Source organism: Elephas maximus, chromosome 1, assembly GCF_024166365.1.
Source record: "Elephas maximus indicus isolate mEleMax1 chromosome 1, mEleMax1 primary haplotype, whole genome shotgun sequence".
Lineage (NCBI taxonomy): Eukaryota > Metazoa > Chordata > Mammalia > Proboscidea > Elephantidae > Elephas > Elephas maximus.
This window is the reverse complement of record NC_064819.1, coordinates 129432601-129453130: the sequence shown is the minus strand read 5'-3', so window position 1 is coordinate 129453130 and position 20530 is coordinate 129432601.

The following is a 20530-nucleotide window of genomic DNA, read 5'->3' as shown; positions in this document are numbered from 1 at the left end:
TATCTTGCTATGACTCGTCAGAAGGATTTTTTTTTTCCAGTTTTCTGCTTTACAAAGCATAAGAGTTTTCTAGAGGCCCTAGATAAGTAAAATAAAATAAAATAAAATAAAATTAGATAAGTAAAGCATTACTGAAAAAGAAGAACAAAGTGGGAGGCCTCACACTTCCTGATTTTAGAACCTATTATATGGCCACAGTAGTCAAAACAGCCTGGTACTGGTACAACAACAGATACATAGACCAATGGAACAGAATTGAGAATGCAGACATAAATTCATCCACCTACGAGCAGCTGATATTTCACAAAGGCCCAAAGTCCATTAAATGGAGAAAAGACAGTCTCTTTAAAAAATGTGCTGGCCAAACTGGATATTCATCTGCAAAAAAAGTGAAACAAGACCCATGCCTCACACCATGCACAAAAACTAACTCAAAATGGATCAAAGACCTAAATATAAAATCTAAAATGATAAAGATCATGGAAGAAACAAACAAGAAAAAAGCTAGGAGCCCTAACACATGGCATAAACAGTATACAAAACATCACTAACAAGGCACAAACACCAGAAGAGAAACTAGAAAACTGGGAGCTCCTAAAATTCAAACACTTATGCTCATCGAAAGATTTCACCAAAAGAGTAAAAAACACTACCTCTAGACTGGGAAAAATTTTTAGCTATGACAAATCTGATCAGCGTCTAATCTCTAAAATCTACAAGATACTGCAAAACCTCAACAACAAAAAGACAAATAACACAATTAAAAAATGGGCAAAGGATATAAACAGGCACTTCACCAAAGAAGACATTCAGAGGGCTAACAGATACATGAGGAAATCCTCAAGATCATCAGCCATTAGAGTAATGTAAATCAAAACTATAATGAGATACCATCTCACCCCAAAAAGGCTGTCATTAATCCCAAAAACACAAAATAATAAATGTCAGAGAGGTTGTGGAGAGAATGGGACACTTATACACTGGTGGTGGGAATGTAAAATGGTATAACCAATTTGGAAATCAATTTGATGCTTCCTTGGAAAGCTAGAAATAGAACTACCATACGATCCAGCAATCTCACTCCTTGAAATATATCCTAGAAAAATAAGAGCCTTCACATAAACAGATATATGCACACCTATACTCATTGCAGCCCAGTTTACAATAGTAAAAACTTGGAAACAACCACGGTGCCCGTAAACGGAAGAATGGATAAACAAATTATGGTATAGTCACACCATGGGTTATTACACAAAGATAAAGAACAACGATGAATCCGTGAAACATTTCATAATGTGGAGGAATCTGGAAGGCATTATGCTAAGTGAAACTCATCAGTTGCAAAAGGACAAATATCGTATGAGACCACTATTATAAGAACTCAGGAAAAGGTTTAATCACAGAACAAAACATTCTTTGATGGTTATGAAGGTGGAAAGGGAGGGAGTAGGGTATTCACTAAAAAAAAAAAAAAATTATATAGTAGAGAAGAATTATTTTAGGTGAAGGGAAGGGCAATACACATTCCAGGAGAAGTCACCACTAATCCAAAAGCTAAGAAGTTTCCTGAATACGTTCAAACACTTTAAGGGACAGAGTAGCAGGGGCAGAGGTCTGGGACCATGGTTATTGGGGACATCTAGGTCAACTGGCATAGCAAAATGTATTAAGAAAATGTTCTGCATCCCACTTTGGTGAGTGGTATCTGGGCCCTTAAAAGCTAGGAAGCCATCATCTGTTGTTGTTGTTAGGTGCCGTCGAGTCAGCTCCCACTCATAGCAACCCTACGCACAACAGAACGAAACACTACCCGGTCCTGCACCATCCTTACAAACGTTGTTATGCTTGAGCTCATTGTTACAGCCACTGTGTCAGTCCACTTCTTTGAGGGTCTTCCTCTTTTCTGCTTACCCTGTACTCTGCCAAGTATGATGTCGTTCTCCAGGGACTCATCCCTCCTGACAACATGTCCAAAGTATGTAAGACACACTCGCACCATCCTTGCCTCTAAGGAGCATTCTGGCCACACTTCTTCCAAGACAGATTTGTTCGTTCTTTTGTCAGTCCATGGTATATTCAATATTCTTCGCCAGCACCACAATTCAAAAGTGTCAACTCTTCTTCGGTCTTCCTTATTCATTGTCCAGCTTTCACATGCATATAATGTGATTGAAAATACCATGGCTTGGGTCAGGCACACCTTAGTTTTGAGGGTGACATCTTTGCTCTTCAACACTTTGAAGAGGTCTTTTGCAGCAGATTTACCCAATGCAATGCATTGTTTGATTTCTTGACTGCTGCTTCCATGGCTGTTCATTGTGGATCCAAGTAAAATGAAATCCTTGACAACTTCAATCTTTTCTCCATTTATCATGTTGTTGCTCATTGGTCCAGTTGTGAGGATTTTTTTTTCTTTATGTTGAGGTGCAATCCATACTGAAGGCTGTGGTCTTTGATCTTCATTAGTAAGGGCTTCAAGTCCTCTTCACTTTCAGCAAGCGAGGTTGTGTCACCTGCATAACGCAGGTTGTGAATGAGTCTTCCTCCAATCCTGATGTCCCGTTCTTCTTCATATATTCCAGCTTCTTGGATTATTTGTTTAACATACAGATTAAATAGGTATGGTGAAAGAATACAACCCTGACGCACACCTTTCCTGACTTTAAACCAATCAGTATCCCCTTGTTCTGTCTGAACAACTGCCTCTTGATCCATGTAAAGGTTCCTCATGAGCACAACTAAGTGTTCTGGAATTCCCATTCTTTGCAGTGTTATCCATAGTTTGTTATGATCCACACAGTTGGATGTATTTGCATAGTCAAAAAAACACAGGTAAACATCCTTCTGGTATTCTCTGCTTTCAGCCAGGATCCATCTGACATCAGCAATGATATCCCTGGTTCCACATCCTCTTCTGAAACCAGCCTGAATTTCTGGGAGTTCCCTGTCGATATACTGCTGCAGCCGTTTTTGAATGACCTTCAGCAAAATTTTGTGTGCATGTGATATTAATGATATTGTTCTATAATTTCTACATTCAGTTGGATCACCTTTCTTGGGAATAGGCATAAATATGGATCTCTTCCATTCAGTTGGCCAGGAAGCTGTCTTCCATATTCCTTGGCATAGACAAGTGAGCTCCTCCAGAGTTGCATCCGTTTGTTGAAACATCTCAATTGATATTCCATCAATTCCTGGAGCCTCATTTTTCGCAAATGCCTTCAGAGCAGCTTGGACTTCTTTCTTCAGTACCATTGGTTCCTGATCACATGCCACCTCTTGAAGTGGTTGAACATTGACTAATTCTTTTTGATGTAATGACTCTGTGTATTCCTTCCATCTTCTTTTGATGCTTCCTGGGTCATTTAATATTTTCCCCATGGAATCCTTCACTATTGCAACTTGAGGCTTGAATTTTTTCTTCAGTTCTTTCAGCTTGAGAAACACCGAGCATGTTCTTCCCTTTCGGGTTTCCATCTCCAGCTCTTTTCACATGTCATTATGATACTTTACTTTGTCTTCTCAAGAGGCCCTTTGAAATCTTCTGTTCAGTTCTTTTACTTCATCAAGTCTTTCTTTTGCTTTACTATTCGACACTCAAGAGCAACTTTCAGAGTCTCCTCTGACATCCATCTTGGTCTTTTCTTTCTTTCCTGTCTTTTCAGTGACCTCTTGCTTTCTTCATGGATGATGTCCTTGATGTCATTCCACAACTCATCTGGTCTTCAGTCACTAGTGTTCAATGCATCAAATCTATTCTTCAGATGGTCTCTAAATTCAGGTGGGATACACTCAAGGTCATATTTTGGCTCTCGTGGACTTGCTCTGATTTTCTTCAGTTTCAGCTTGAACTTTCATATGAGCAGTTGATGCTCTGTTCCACAGTCTGCCCCTGGCCTTGTTCTGACTGATGATATTGAGCTTTTCCATCGTCTCTTTCCACAGATGTAGTCAATTTGATTTCTGTGTGTTCTGTTTGGCGAGGTCCATGTGTATAGTCGCCGTTTATGTTGGTGAAAGAAGGTATTTGCAATGAAGAAGTCGTTGGTCTTGCTAAATTCTATCACTTGATCTCTGGCATTGTTTCTATCACCAAGTCCATATTTTCCAACTACTGGTCCTTCTTCTTTGTTTCCAACTTTTGCATTCCAGTCACCAGTAAGTATCAATGCATCTTGATTGCATATTCGATCAATTTCAGACTGTGGCAGCTGATAAAAATCTCCTATTTCTTCATCTTTGGCCCTAATGGTTGGTGCTTATATTTCAATAATAGTTGTATTAAATGATCTTCCTTGTAGGTATATGGATATTATCCTATCACTGACAGCATTGCACTTCAGGATAGATTTTGAAACGTTCTTTTTGATGATGAATGCAACACCATTCCTCTTCAAGTTGTCATTCCCAGCATAGTAGACTATATGATTGTCTGATTCAAAATGGCCAATACCAGTCCATTTCAGCTCACTAAGGCCTAAGATATCGATGTTTATGTGTTCCATTTCATATTTGATGATTTCCAGTTTGCCTAGATTCATACTTCGTACATTCCAGGTTCTGATTATTAATGGATGTTTGCAGCTGTTTCTTCTCATTTTGAGCCATGCCACATCAGCAAATGAAGGTCCTGAAACCTTTACTCCATCCACATCATTAAGGTCAACTCTACTTTGAGAAGGCAGCTCTTCCCCAGTTGTGTTTTGAGTGCCTTCCAACCTGGGGGCTCATCCTCCAGCACTATATCAGACAATGTTCTGCTGTTATTCATAAGGTTTTCACTGGCTAATGCTTTTCAGAAGTAGAATGCCGAGTCCTTCTTCCTAGTCTGTCTTAGTCTGGAAGTTCAGCTGAAACCTGTCCTCCATGGGTGACCCTGCTTGTATCTGAATACCGGTGGCATAGCTTCCAGCATCACAGCAACACACAGCCCCCACAGTATGACAAACTGACAGACACGCAGGGGAGCCATCATCTAAGATGCATCAATTCATCTCAACCTACCTGGAGCAAAGGAGAATGAAGAGCACAAAAGACAAAAGGAAAATATGAGCCCAAGAGAAAGAAAGGGCCACATAAAGCAGAAATTCCATTAGCCTGAGACCAGAAGAAGTAGATGGTGCTCAGCTACCACCAAAGACTGCCTGACAGGGAACACAACAGAGAATCCTTGATAGAACAGGAGAAAAGTGGGATGCAGCCCTCAAATTCTAGTAAAAAAGACCAGACTTAATTGTCTGACCATGAGACTGGAGGGACCCCAGAGGTCATAGCCCTCGGACTCTCTGTTAGCCCAAAACTAAAACCATTCTTGAAGCCAACTCTTCTGACAAAGAACATTGTTGCTGTTAGGTGCCACCGAGTCAGTTCCAACGCAAAGCAACCCTATGCACAACAGAACGAAACCCTGCCCAGTCCTGTGCCATCCTTACAATCATTGTTATGCTTCAGATCACTGTTGGAGCCACTGTGTCAATCCACCTCTTTGAGGGTCTTCCACTTTTCCACTGATCCTGTGCTTTGCCAAGCATGATGTGCTTCTCAGGGACTGATCCTTCCTGACAACATGTCCAAAATTTGTAAGATGCAGTCCCACCATCCATGCCTCTACGGGGCATTCTGATTGTACTTCTTCTAAGAGAGATTTGTTTGTTCTTTTGGCAGTCCATGGTATATTCAATATTCTTCGCCAACACCACAGTTCAAAGGTGTCAATTCTTCTTTGGTCTTCCTTATTCATTATCCAGCTTTCACATGCATATGATATGACTGAAAATACCACAACTTGGGTCAGGCGCACCTTAGTCTTCAAGGTGACATCTTTGCTCTTCAACACTTTAAAGAGGTCCTTTGTAGCAGATTTACCCAATGCAATGTGTCTACTGATTTCTTGACGCTACTTCCATGGCTGTTGATTGTGTTTTTCTTGTTGTTAGGTGCCATTGAGTAGGTTCTGACTCATAGCGACTCCAGGCACAACCGAATGAAACACTGCCCGGTCCTGCGCTATCCTTACAATCATTGTTATGCTTGAGCTCATTGTTGCAGCCACTGTGTCAATCCACCTCTTTGAGGGTCTTCCTCTTTTCTGCTTACCGTGTACTTTGCCAAGCATGTATTCTTCTCCAGAGGTTGATCCCTCCCGACAAAATGTCCAAAGTATGTAAGAAGCAGTCTCACCATCCTTGCGTCTAAGGAGCATTCTGGTTGTACTTCTTCCAAGACAGATTTGTTCGTCCTTCTGGCAGTCCATGGTATATTCAGTATTCTTCGCCAACACCACAGTTCAAAGGCATCAATTCTTCTTTGGTTTCCTTATTCATTGTCCAGCTTTCACATGCATACGATGCAATTGAAAATACCACGACTTGGGTCAGGTGCACCTTAGTCTTCCAGGTGACGTCTTTGGTCTTCAACACTTTAAAGAGGTTTTTCGCAGCAGATTTACTCAATGCAATGCATCGTTTGATTTCTTGACTGCTGCTTCTATGGCTGTTCATTGTGGATCCAGGTAAAATGAAATCCTTGACAACTCCACCATTTCTCCGTTTATCATGATGTTGCTCATTGGGCCAGTTGTGAAGTTTTTTTTTTCTTTATGTTGAGGTGCAATCCATACTGAAGGCTGTGGTCTTTGATCTTCATTAGTAAGGGCTTCAAGTCCTCTTCACTCTCAGCAAGAAAGGTTGTGTCGCCTGCATAACGCAGGTTGTGAATGAGTTTCCTCCAATCCTGATGTCCCGTTCTTCTTCAAATAGTCCAGCTTCTTGGATTATTCGTTTAACATACAGATTAAATAGGCATGGTGAAAGAATACAACCCTGATGCACACCTTTCCTGACTTTAAACCAATCAGTATCCCCTTGTTCTGTCTGAACAACTGCCTCTTGATCCATGTAAAGGCTCCTCATGAGCACAACTAAGTGTTCTGGAATTCCCATTCTTCGCCGTGTTATCCATAGTTTGTTATGATCCACACAGTCGAATGCATTTGCATAGTCAATAAAACACAGGTAAACATCCTTCTGGTATTCTCTGCTTTCAGCCAGGATCCATCTGACATCAGCAATGATATCCCTGGTTCCACATCCTCTTCTGAAACCAGCCTGAATTTTTGGTAGTTCCCTTTCTATATACTGCTGCAGCCGTTTTTGAATGATCTTCAGCAAAATTTTGTGTGCATGTGATATTAATGATATTGTTCTATAATTTCCACATTCGATTGGATCACCTTTCTTGGGAATAGGCATAAATATGGATCTCTTCCATTCAGTTGGCCAGGAAGCTGTCTTCCATATTTCTTGGCATAGACAAGTGAGCACCTCCAGTGCTGCATCCATTTATTGAAACATCTCAATTACTAGTCCAAAAATTCCTGGAGCCTTGTTTTCCGCAAATGCCTTCAGACCAGCTTGGATTTCTTCCTTCCGTACCATCAGTTCCTGATCATATGCTACCTCTTGAAATGGTTAAACATAGACTAATTCTTTTTGGTATAATGACTGTGTATTCCTTCCATCTTCTTTTGATGCTTTCTGCTCCATTTAACATTTTCCCCATGGAATCCTTCACTATTGCAACTCGAGGCTTGAATTTTTTCTTCAGTTCTTTCAGCTTGGGAAACGCTGAGTGTGTTCTTCCGTTTTGGTTTTCTATCTCCAGCTCTTTGCACCTGTCATTATAATACTTCACTTTGTCTTCTAGAGCTGCCCTTTGAAATCTTCTGTTCAGTTATTTTACTTCACCAATTTTTCCTTTTGCTTTAGCTGCCTGACATTTGAGAGCAAGTTTCAGAGTCTCCTCTGACATCCATCTTGGTCTTTTCTTTCTTTACTGTCTTTTCGACGACCTCTTGCTTTCTTCATGTATGATGTCCTTGATGTCATTCCACAACTCGTCTGGTCCTCCGTCACTAGTGTTCAAGGAGTCAAATTTGTTCCTCTCTGGTCTTCAGTCACTACTTTTCAGTGCATCAGATCTGTTCTTCGGATGGTCTCTCAATTCAGGTGGGATATACTCAAGGTCATATTTTGGTTTTCGTGGACTTGCTCTGAATTTCTTCAGTTTCAGCTTGAACTTGCATATGAGCAATTGATGGTCTGTTCCACAGTCAGCCCCTGGCCTTGTTCTGGCTGATGATATTGAGCTTTTCCATCATCTCTTTCCACAGATGTAGTCAATTTGATTTCTGTGTGTTCTGTTCGGCGAGGTCCATGTGTATAGTCACCGTTTATGTTGGTGAAAGAAGGTATTTGCAATGAAGAAGTTGTTGGTCTTGCAAAATTCTATCATTCAATCTCTGGCATTGTTTCTATCACCAAGGTCTTATTTTCCAACTACTGATCCTTCTTCTTTGTTTTCCAACTTTCACATTCCAGTCACCAGTAATTATCAATGCATCTTGATTTCATGTTGGATCAATTTTAGACTGCAGTAGCTTATAAAAATCCTCTATTTCCTCATTTTTGTCCCCAGTGGTTGCTGTGCAAATTTGAATAATAGTTGTATTAATTGGCCTACTTGTAGAGGTATGAATTTTACCCTATCACTGATAGCATTGCACTTTAGGATAGATCTTGAAATGTTCTTTTTGGCAATGGATGCAACACTGTTCCTCCTCAAGTTGTCATTCCCAGCATAGTAGACTATATGATTGTCCAATTCAAAATGACCAATACTAGTCCATTTCTGCTCTCTAATGCCTAGGATATTGATGTTTATGCATTCCATTTCATTTTTGTTGATTTCCAATTTTCCTAGATTCATACTTCATACATTCCAAGTTCTGAATATTAATGGATGTTTGCAGCTTTTTCTTCTCATTTTGAGTCATGCCACAGCAGCAAATGTAGTTCTTGAAAGCTTTACTCCAACCACATCATTAAGGGTGACTCTACTTAGAGGAGGCAGCTCTCCCCTAGTCATCCTTTGAGTGCCTTCCATCCTAGGGGCTCATCTTCCAGCACCATATCAGACAATGTTCTGCTGCTATTCATAAAGTTTTCACTCGCTAATGCTTTTCGGAAGTAGACTGCTAGGTCCTTCTTCCTGGTCTGTCTTAGTCTGGAAGCTCAACTGAAACCTGTCCTCCATGGGTTACCCTGCTGTTATCTGAATACCGGTGGCATAGCTTCCATCATCACAGCAACAGGCAAGCCCATACTGTATGACAAACTGACAGACAGGTGGGGGAGACAAAGATTATACTGGACTATAAGACATAAAATGATATTGGCGAGGAGTATGTTCTTAGCTCTAGTAAACACACAAGACTATGCGGGCAGCTCCTGTCTGGAGGTGAGATGAGAAGGTAGAGGGGGACAGGGGCAGCTTGAACGGACGCGGGAAATACAGAATAGAGAGAAGGAGTGTGCTGTCACATTGTAGGGTGAACAGCTACGGTTAAATAATAATGCCTATTTAAGTTTTTGTATGAGAAACTGACTTGAATTGTAAACTTTTACATTAAGCACTATAAAACAAATTCAAACAAAACTTTTCTACTGCATATTTGTATTTCTTTAGGTTACACATTCAGGAGTGTAACTGCTAATTCACACGTAAAAACATTTTTAATATTCTTAGATATCTCTAACATGTACTACACAGTGGCTATACCAGTTTATTCTTCTAACAACAGGGTATGAGAGATTCCATTCTCCAAAAACTTTCCAATACTTACTAAGATGTTTTTTCTCTTCTTTTAAAATAATGTTATTTTTAATGGTTAAACAGTTGTATCTCATCGTAATTGTTTCCTCTCTCTCTTTTTTTTAATTACAAATAAGATTGCATATCTATTAATATATTTATTTTCTGTTCCTAGTTCCTATCCTGTGGATTTTTAGTAAATATTCTTCGACATTTGTCTAGCAGATGACTTATTTTTAGTGATTTGTTGTAATTCTTTATACATTGTAATACTAATTCTCTGTTTTATATAAGGACCAAAAAGAAAAAAAAAAAAACCTTGCTGTTGAGTTGATTCTTACTTATAGCAACCCTATAGGACAGAGTAGAGCTGCCCCATTGAGTTTCCATGGAGTGCCTGGTGGATTTGAACTGCTGACCTTTAGGTTAGCAGCTGTAGCACTTAACCACTATGCCACCAGTGTTTCCTTTTATATGAGGCACCTATGTTAAAAGTCTCAAGCTTATCTTTTAGCAAAGATTATAATGGATTCTTCACTAAACACATACAGAGATCTAGCTACTGCTTTTCCTAGTTTGCTACTGAAGATATTCGTGAAATGCAGAAATACTAGTTTTACTTTCCTTCAGGGCATTTTCCTCAAAATTTCACCAGCAGCTCCTGGATGCACAGGGGTAGATTTTTCCTATGTGTGCTCAGTCTCTGACTTATGCCCCGTGAGTAGTGGGAGGAGTCCTAGTTAACACCTGTAAGAAGAAAATAGATCAGAGTTTACTGGGAAAAAAGTCTTTCCTACTGGATAGAAATAATTGATTCTATGTCAGTTGTTCTACGACACTATCAGGCATGCACCCTATCAACAACCCAGGTGTAATAGTCTGGAACTTTGCTTCTTAATTTTATAATGTCCACTTTATGTGGGCTATATAGACTTTTTTTTTTTAATGATGTTTCTTAAATGTTTTAAATTCTTTTGAGTGTGGTCTGGTTATACTGACACTCCTGCCACCTAGTTGCCCTAAATTGGATTCCAACTCATAATGACCTTATAGACAGAGTAGAACTGCCCCCACAGGATTTCCAAGAAGCAACTGGTGGATTTAAACTGCTGACCTTTTAGTTAGCAGCCAATCTCTTAACCACTGTACCACCAGGACTCCATACTGACACAAGTACACTGGTATTTGTAATAATTTGTCTATAACCTATTTGCCATAGTGATTCAATCTTAAACTTACAAAATAAAAACCAATTAAAATACTTAATTTATTTTAATTATTGAAACTTGATTCACTATGAATATGCAAGCTTTTTTTTTTAACATCACCCTAAATACTTATTATATTGTTTGACAAAGAGAATCCTTTGTGAAATGGAACAAAGGAAATAGACCCAATGTTAAATTGATATAGTACAATTTCTCAGTTTTATCTCTTCTTCTCTTACACATGTATAATAATAATTTGAAAACAGTTAAAGTATTTTTTAGAAACACTAAGTAGAAGTGATTTATCTGCCTATGAGAAGAAAATGTAATATGCTCTTATTGTGGAGATTGCTCTTTTGTTTCTTGTGTAACTATTCTGCCTGAGATGATTTTTTTACAAAGATTTTTTGATCCTCAGAGTGTGCTGGATTTTCACTTTTATGGGGGCCTCATCATTGCCATCTTCTTCCCTGTGCCAGGTTTCCTGCAAAACTTAGGCTCAAACTGAATTACAAGCTGAGAAACAGTCAACCAGAACCTGACAGTGTGGCTTTAGTGGGTTCAGACAAAAGGAAGACACAATAGTCTACATTGTGTTTTTGTGATGTCAAGCCCAAACCAAGTGTTCTTGTTGTTGTTGGGTGTCGTCGAGTCAGTTCTGACTTATAATGACCCTATGTACGACAGACTCAAACACTCCCTGGTCCTGTATTATCCTCACAATCGTTATTGCGTGTAAGCCCATTGTTGCAGCCACTGTGTCAATCCATCTTATTGAGGGTCTTCCTCTTTTTCACTGACCATCTATTCTACCAAGCATGATGTCTTTCTCCAGGGACTGGTCTCTCCTGATAACATGTCCAAAATATATAAGATGAAGTCTCGTCATCCTCGCTTCCAAAGAGCACTATGGCTTTATTTCTTCCAATATAAGTTTATTAGTTCTTCTGGCAATCCATGGTATATTCAGTATTTTTTGCCAACACCATAATTCAAAGGCATCAATTCTTTGGTCTTACATATTTGTTGTCCAGCTTTCGCATACTTAGGAGGCAATTCAAAACACAATAGCTTGGGTCAGGTGCACCTTAGTCCTTAAAGTGACTTCTTTGCTTTTTAACACTTTAAAGAGTTCTTTTGCAGTGGATTTGCCCAACGCAATGAGCCGTTAATTTCTTGATTAAATGTTACAGGGAGTTAAAAATTTTTAGCTAAACTGTTGAAAAGAATTTGCCCTCCAACTTCTTGCTTTACATTCTCAAACTACTTTGTCGTTTCTTGATCTATAAAATAGTAACAAGTTTGCAGAACACTCATTCCAGAGCTTTCCAGATATTTTTCCCATCATGCTTTGGAACATAAAATAGTTGAATGAAAGAGCATGTTACATTTCTTCTCTATTATAGAACCATTATATTTTTAGGTTTCCAATAAAGAAAGAGGTGGAATAATACATCACAGTATCATTTTGAGAAGAAGTATGTATTAAAAACTAGATATGCCCAAATTTGATTGCGGCTTCATTGTACAAAGCTAAAGTGTTTCAAGTTCATTATTATAACAATTACTTATTTATTCCTGAGTCTGACCACAGACCACTGAATCTTAAAAAAGGCAGTTGTTTTGTTCTTTTGTTTTGTTTTTCACTTATTGCACCACCAGCTGATCTGTTTTCTGATTATTTTTTAGTAAGCATTATTTCTCTATCCTTATATCTGCATAATGATACACCCATCTTTCCTCAAAATCATCTCATACATACTGAAAAATATAATTAAATAGGACATCATACTGGGAGTTTATCATCTGTTTATTTAATAATTTCCACATTTAGACAATGAGTCTTGACATGCTTGCTTTTGGCAAATTATCTTCAGTTTGGTTTAAAAGAACGAAGAAAATCAATGTTTTTAATATAAAGAGATTTTGATCACTATAGACTGGCATATACGCCTATTTTATATTTACATACTGGACGCAAAACTAACAACAAAAGAAAAAAAAAACCTGAGATAAGATGGAATTGCACATGTCCTAGCATGATAATTATTTAGAAGCCTTCCTACCTGACATGATGGGCATAAGTAGTTAATTTGTTAGTAAATTGAAAAGTCCTATGAAAAACAGGAAACCATGAAAATTAATATTAGAATACATTTCATTTATATTTACATTTGAAATACATCAATTGATGTCTACCATCCAACCTATTCTTATGAGGCTGTAGCCTTAGCTTAGAATGCTGTTTGTTTAATTAGAATTCCATTATTATCTTTCCTAAAAAAACCTGTAGTTGCAATAAGGGAAATTGATTGTTTCAAGTTGCAATGTCTAAAAAATAAATGAATACTTAAATAACTTATGTACAATCAAATTAAATTCAGAGTGTTTTTCTTTTTTAATTTTTTAAAATTATTTTATAGCTATCTTATTCTCACATACTGGATTTTTTTTGCTGCTGTTTTAGGAACTCACTCTTATTACTTATCTTCAAAGCATTTTTATTTAAAAAAAAAAAACTCTATTTTCCCTGCTCATTAGTTTTTATGATTTAATTGAATGCAATAACAAATTCAAATAGCATGAACAAGTTTGGGTATAAATATAACTGCATCTTGGTAATATGAAAAGCCAAATTTGGGCTATGCAAGTACATGAAAAATCTATTGTATTCTAATAGTCACAAATGTGCACTGTCCTATAAGCATCGTAAGTATGTTTTTCATAGGGACTTTAAAATGTATGATAATTTTAGGGCCAGTTAAATGGAAATTAATAATAATACTTGAACATAGTATTCAAATAAAAAAATGTATTAATAGCCTCATAAATGGCATTTTCTCTCAATCATCAATATTTAATGGATTAGTGTGCCACTTAGAAAAATTTGAAAGGTACATCAAATACTGAATTAGTTTAATCAGTATATTCCACTACATCAGCAGTCCCAGGAATGTGACCTGTTCTAATGCTAGCCATGGCCATTGACTGGACTACTTGATTCCCAAGTGAGCCGTTTCAAAAAGGTATGTTTGAGTTTGCTGTTGTTAAACAACACTGGGGGATTAGCTTCCTAACCTTAAAACCAGAATAACCAGTGTGTGACATCCCACATAACCCTTTATGCTGCTGTGCCCTCATGCTTAACACTGGATAAGTTCTCCATGCTTTGAATTAAGGAGTGATACATGTTGTCAGATAGGATTAGGGATAATACGATGTGAGTGTTTGATATGAGAATAAATAATTTTTTTCCTTAGGAAATTAAATTCTTTATAATCTGATTAGTCTTTAATACTAAAGGGAGTTTTATTACCAATAATAACTTAAATTTTATAGGCTCTTGCCCCAACTTCTTCACACCAATCTCAACACAGCACTCTAAAAGGACTTCCTGTAATCTCAAAAGACCTCTTGTACCTACTCATGAAGAATTCTGGTTTGTCACCAAAGAAGATATGTCAGGCTCAACTATGATACCCTGTCGGCCTCCATAGCTTTCAACAGAACATGACTGCTGCACCGTAGTCTCCCACCACATATCAAGTGACTCATTGTATGTTCCTGACTATTCTGCAAGCTGTCATCTCCCACCAAAGATGGTCTTTGTGGAATGTAGGGAGAGTACTACAGATTTGCTTCAGTGTCTTACAAAAAGGGCTTAGGGAAACAGATTTTTACTTATAGGCTTCCATCTGCATGGAATTAAAACATGAATCAACCCAGAGGCTGAACATGGAGACAATCCAAATGACATACAGCACGTCATGCTGAGAATTGGCCCCGTGTGACTGGACTGGGCTTAAAAGTCAAATGATAAAAAGAGAAAGGCAAAAATTGGCATGTTTTTCAAGTCATCAGTTTATGGATATTCCAATCACATTGACAATGTTATCCCCAGTATAAAGATAGATGTATCAGGTTCATTTACCCTGAAGCCGTTAAAAGTTGACTTTATCCATTGTAACTTTTTTGTAATATTATTTCAAAATAAAATGTTAAAAATGTAAAAATGCACATCTTCACATATGTATTTTTGATTATAATTTATCAAGTGAAATTTTACTTATATTTGGTTTCGTGCTGGGATTTTGGCCTAGCATGTCTAACTAAATGCATTTTATATGGATTCACAGTGTATATGCCCAGATTTCTGGGTACAAATCCTGGGAAGTACTGGACTAGACAATGGACTATGCTAAATTGGCCAAAGGTGAACCTGAGAGGCTGATTGGGTGTCAACCAGTGCTTCTTTGTCAAATCTAATGCCTTAGTTTTGTTCATTTAACTATTCCATTTAAAATCTTCTAATAGAAGGCTCAGCTCTTTCTAGTGAAGCAGTGAAATTCACATAGACCTGAACTGCTGGAATATTAAGTTTCCTTGTCCACTTAATTATTTTCTTAATAGCATCACTGTGTCTCCATTAGTTAATTCTGTACATTGGATCTGGTGAGAGCAGAGGCTTTGCCTTTGTAAATTTTACTAGTGACTGTGTTATTCCCTCCTTGAAACATCCTGAGGGTTTCTTCTTGGAGATTTTGGCAGGTTATCCTACGGAGACTCTTTATTCATATAATCCTATGTCTTGATGCTACATTTGCAATTGGGCTGAGAGGGATATCAAGACACGGGCCTGCCATGTACTGCTTCTTCTATGGCTGACTAGTGAAGATTACTGAATTGTTGGATCTGTTTCTAATTCTGAAAACCCTGGCATCTCCTCACTCACTTGGCTACTTTCATCTGTTGAGCCAAGACCTAATTTCCATAATAATTGTATAGTTCATAACTGCCTGAATAAACTCAAGATTTTGAATACTCCCAAAAATTACATTAAAAAATTGGTCTTTATTTTACCCTATGAAAAGTAGAAACAATAAATGTCTGAAGACTAAAAGATAAATTGCTTTTTTTGAAATCATATAGCGTAGGTTCCAAGATTGACTTTGCTATTAATAAAAATTCTTTGGTTCTGGAAAGTCACTTTAACTGTACAGACCTCAGTCATTTAATCTGTAATAGTGTTGGGTTGGATCAGTATTTTTCAAGTTAAATTGTAATTCAGAGTAACAACTGATTTAAATTATGTAATGGAGATCCTAAGAGAGAAGTTGAAAATAAATGGAAGGAAAAGAAAGAAAGAAAACTGCATTGCTTGGTCTATAGACACTGCATTATGAGATTAGACCAAACAGTTTGTTGAGTTTTTATAAGTATAAAATTGAGTTCTGTGTTACTGTTGTTGATAGGTGTCATCCAGTTGGTTCCAAGATAGCGACCCTATGCACAACAGAACAAAACACTGCCCAGTCCTGGGCCATCCTTACAATCCTTGTTATGCTTGAGCTCATTGTTGCAGCCACTGTGTCAATCCACCTCGTTGAGGGTCTTCCTCTTTTCCTCTGACCCTGTACTCTGCCAAGCATGATGTCCTTCTCCAGGGACTCATCCCTCCTGACAACATCTCCAAACTATGTAAGATGCAGTATCGCCATCCTTGCCTCTAAGGAGCATTCTGGCCACACTTTTTCCAAGACAGATTTGTTCGTTCAATATTTTTCGCCAACACCACAATTCAAAGACGTCAACTCTTCTTCCGTCTTCCTTATTCATTGTCCAGCTTTCACATGCATATGATATAATTGAAAATACCATGGCTTGGGTCAGGCGCACCTTAGTCTTCAGGGTGACGTCTTTGCTCTTCAACACTTTGAAGAGGTCTTTTGCAGCAGATTTACCCAATGCAATGCGTCTTTTGATTTCTTGACTGCTGCTTCCATGGCTGTTCATTGTGGATCCAAGTAAAATGAAATCCTTGACAACTCCAATCTTTTCTCCATTTATCATGTTGTTGCTCATTAGTCCAGTTGTGAGGATTTTTGTTTTCTTATTTTAAAGTGTAATCCATGCTGAAGGCTGTGGTCTTTGATCTTCATTAGTAAGGGCTTCAAGTCCTCTTCACTTTCAGCAAGCAAGGTTGTGTCACCTGCATAACACAGGTTGTTAATGAGCCCTTCTCCAATCCTGATGCCCCGTTCTTCTTCAAATAGTCCAGCTCCTCGTATTATTTGTTCAGCATACAGATTAAATAGGTATGGTGAAAGAATACATCCCTGACACACACCTTTTCTGACTTTAAACCAGCCAGTATCCCCTCGTTCTGTCTGAACAACTGCCTCTTGATCCATGTAAAGTTTCCTCATGAGCACAATTAAATGTTCTGGAATTCCCATTCTTCGCCATGTTATCCATAGTTTGTTATGATCCACACAGTTGAGTGCCTTTGCATAGTCAGAAAAACACAGGTAAACATACTTCTAGTATTCTCTGCTTTCAGCCAGGATCCATCTGACATCAGCAATGATATCCCTAGTTCCACATCCTCTTCTGAAACCAGCCTGAATTTCTGGGAGTTCCCTGTCGATATACTGCTGCAGCCGTTTTTGAATGACCTTCAGCAAAATTTTGTCTGCATGTGATATTAATGATATTGTTCTATAATTTCTACATTCAGTTGGATCACCTTTCTTGGGAATAGGCATAAATATGGATCTCTTCCATTCAGTTGGCCAGGAAGCTGTCTTCCATATATCTTGGCATAGACAAGAGCACCTCCAGCTCTGCATCTCTTTGTTGAAACATCTCAGTTGATATTCCATCAATTCCTGGAGCCCTGTTTTTCCCAAATGCCTTCAGAGCAGCTTGGACTTCTTCCTTCCGTACCATCAGTTCCTGATCATATGCCACCTCTTGAAATGGTTGAATATTGACTAATTCTTTTTGGTATAATGACTCTGTGTATTCCTTCCATCTTCTTTTGATGCTTCCTGGGTCATTTAATATTTTCCCCATGGAATCCTTCACTATTGCAACTCATGGCTTGAATGTTTTCTTGAGTTCTTTCAGCTTGAGAAACACCGAGCGTGTTCTTACCTTTTGGTTTTCCATCTCCAGCTCTTTGCACACGTCATTATAATACTTTACTTTGTCTTCTCAAGAGGCCCTTTGAAATCTTCTGTTCAGTTCTTCTACTTCATCAAGTCTTCCTTTTGCTTTAGCTATTCGACACTCAAGAGCAAGTTTCAGAGTCTCCTCTGACATCCATCTTGGTCTTTTCTTTCTTTCCTATCTTTTCAGTGACCTCTTGCTTTCTTCATGGATGATGTGCTTGATGTCATCCCACAACTTGTGTGGTCTTCGGTCACTAGTGTTCAATGCATCAAATCTATTCTTCAGATGGTCTCTAAATTCAGGTGGGATATACTCAAGGTCATATTTTGGCTCTCGTGGACTTGTTCTGAATTTCTTCAGTTTCAACTTCAACTTGCGTATGAGCAGTTGATGGCCTGTTCCACAGTCGGCCCCTGGCCTTGTTCTGACTGATGATATTGAGCTTTTCTATCGTCTCTTTCCACAGATGTAGTCAATTTGATTTCTGTGTGTTCTGTTTGGCGAGGTCCATGTGTATAGTCGCCGTTTATGTTGGTGAAAGAAGGTATTTGCAATGAAGAAGTCATTGGTCTTGCAAAATTCTATCATTCAATCTCCGGCATTGTTTCTATCACAAAGGCCATATTTTCCAACTACTGGTCCTTCTTCTTTGTTTCCAACTTTTGCATTCCAATCGCCAGTAATTATCAATGCATCTTGATCGCATGTTCAATCAATTTCAGACTGGAGCAGGTGATAAAAATCTTCTAGTTCTTCATCTTTGGGCCTAGTGGATGGTGCATAAATTTGAATAATAGTTGTATTAACTGGTCTTCCTTGTAGGCATATGGATATTATCCTATCACTGACAGCGTTGTACTTCAGGATAGATCTTGAAACATTCTTTTTGACCACGAATGCAACACCATTCTTCTTTGAGTTGTCATTCCCAGCGTAGTAGACTATATGATTGTCCAATTCAAAATGGCCAATACCAGTCCATTTCAGCTCACTAATGCCTGGGATATTGATGTTTATTAGCCTATCCTGTATGACAAATGATATGAAAGTTTATTGATTTATCCACATTACCCCATATTATCTTTTCTTAAACAAAAAAGCTTTTGTAAAATTTAGTAATGTTTGTAACTACATAACAGAATGAAATTCACATTGATTTCAAATTCATGAGCATGTTCTCCTAAACAAAGTGCCTTACATAAATGAGTCAATAGACATAAGATAAAAGTCATTATTTTTAACATATTTTAGTTCTATTATTGAAAATTACATTTGTCTTCTCAGGTTGTTAAACCTCAAATTGAATGTATTTCCTAAAATATAACTACAAAATATTAACATTTCCAAAAGATATTATGGCATAGACATACTAGTGATTCTAAGAGATGAGAATGAAACACAGACTTGGAATTACACAATCAGCACAATATCTATGAAAATTATGTTTTTGCTGTTGTTGAGTGCCATTGAGTTGGTTCTGAGTCATAGCGACCCTATGTACAAAAGAAGGAAACACTGCTTAATCCTGAGCCATCCTTATAATTGTTGCTATGTTTGAATCCATTGTTGTAGCCACCGAGTCAGTCTCTCTCATTGAGGTTCTTCCTCTTTTTTAATGAAACTGTAGCATGATATCATTCTCCAGGACCGAACCCTCCTATAACGTGTCCAAAACATTTGATACAAGCCTCACTATCCTTGCTTCTGAGGAGCATTCTGGCTATCCTTCTTCCAGGATGGATTAGGTCATTCTTCTGGCAGTCCATGGTATATTCAATATTCTTTGCCAACATCATAATTCAAAGGCATTAATTTTGTTCCGTCTTCCTTATTCATTGCCCTGCTTTCACATGCATATGAGGTATTTGAAAATACCATGGCTTGGGTCAGGCACACCTGAGTCTTCAAGGTGACATCTTTGCTTTTTAAAACTTAAGTCTTTTGCAAAAGGTTTGCTCAATGCAATACGTCCTTTGATTTCTGGACTGCTTCTTCCTTGGGCATTGATTGTGGATCCAAGTAAAAAGAAATCCTTGGCAACTTCAATGTTTTCTCTGTTTTTCAAGATATTGCTTATTGGTCCAGTTGTGAGGGTTTTTGTTTTCTTTAATTTGAGGTGTAATCCATACTGAAGGCTGTATTTTTTGATCTTCATCAGTATGTGCTTTAAGTCTTCTTTGTATTTAGAAAGTAAGGTTTTGTCATATGCACTCCACAGGTTGTTAATGAGACTTCCTCCGATTTTGATGCTGCGTTCTTCCACATATAGTCTGACATTTGGGGTTATTTTTCAGCATACAGATTGAGTAAATATGGTGAAAGATACAACCCTGACACACATCTTGTCTGATATTAAACCATTCAGCAGCACCGTGTTCTGTTTGAACAAGTACCTTTTGGTCTATGTACAGGTTCTACAAGAGCACAATTAAGTGTTCTGGAATTCCCATTCTTTGCAATGTTAGCCATAATTTGTTATGATCCACACAGTCAAACCCCTTTGCATAGTCAATAAAACACAGGTAAACGTCTTTCTGGTATTCTCCTCTTTCAGCCAATGTGCACGTGACATTGGCAATGATATCCCTCATTCCATGTCACCTTCTGAATCTAGCTTGAATTTCTGGCTGTTCCCCATTGATGTACTGCCGCAAATGCTTTTGAATTATCTTCAGCAACGTTTTACTTGCATGTGAAATTAATGATTTTTTTCCATC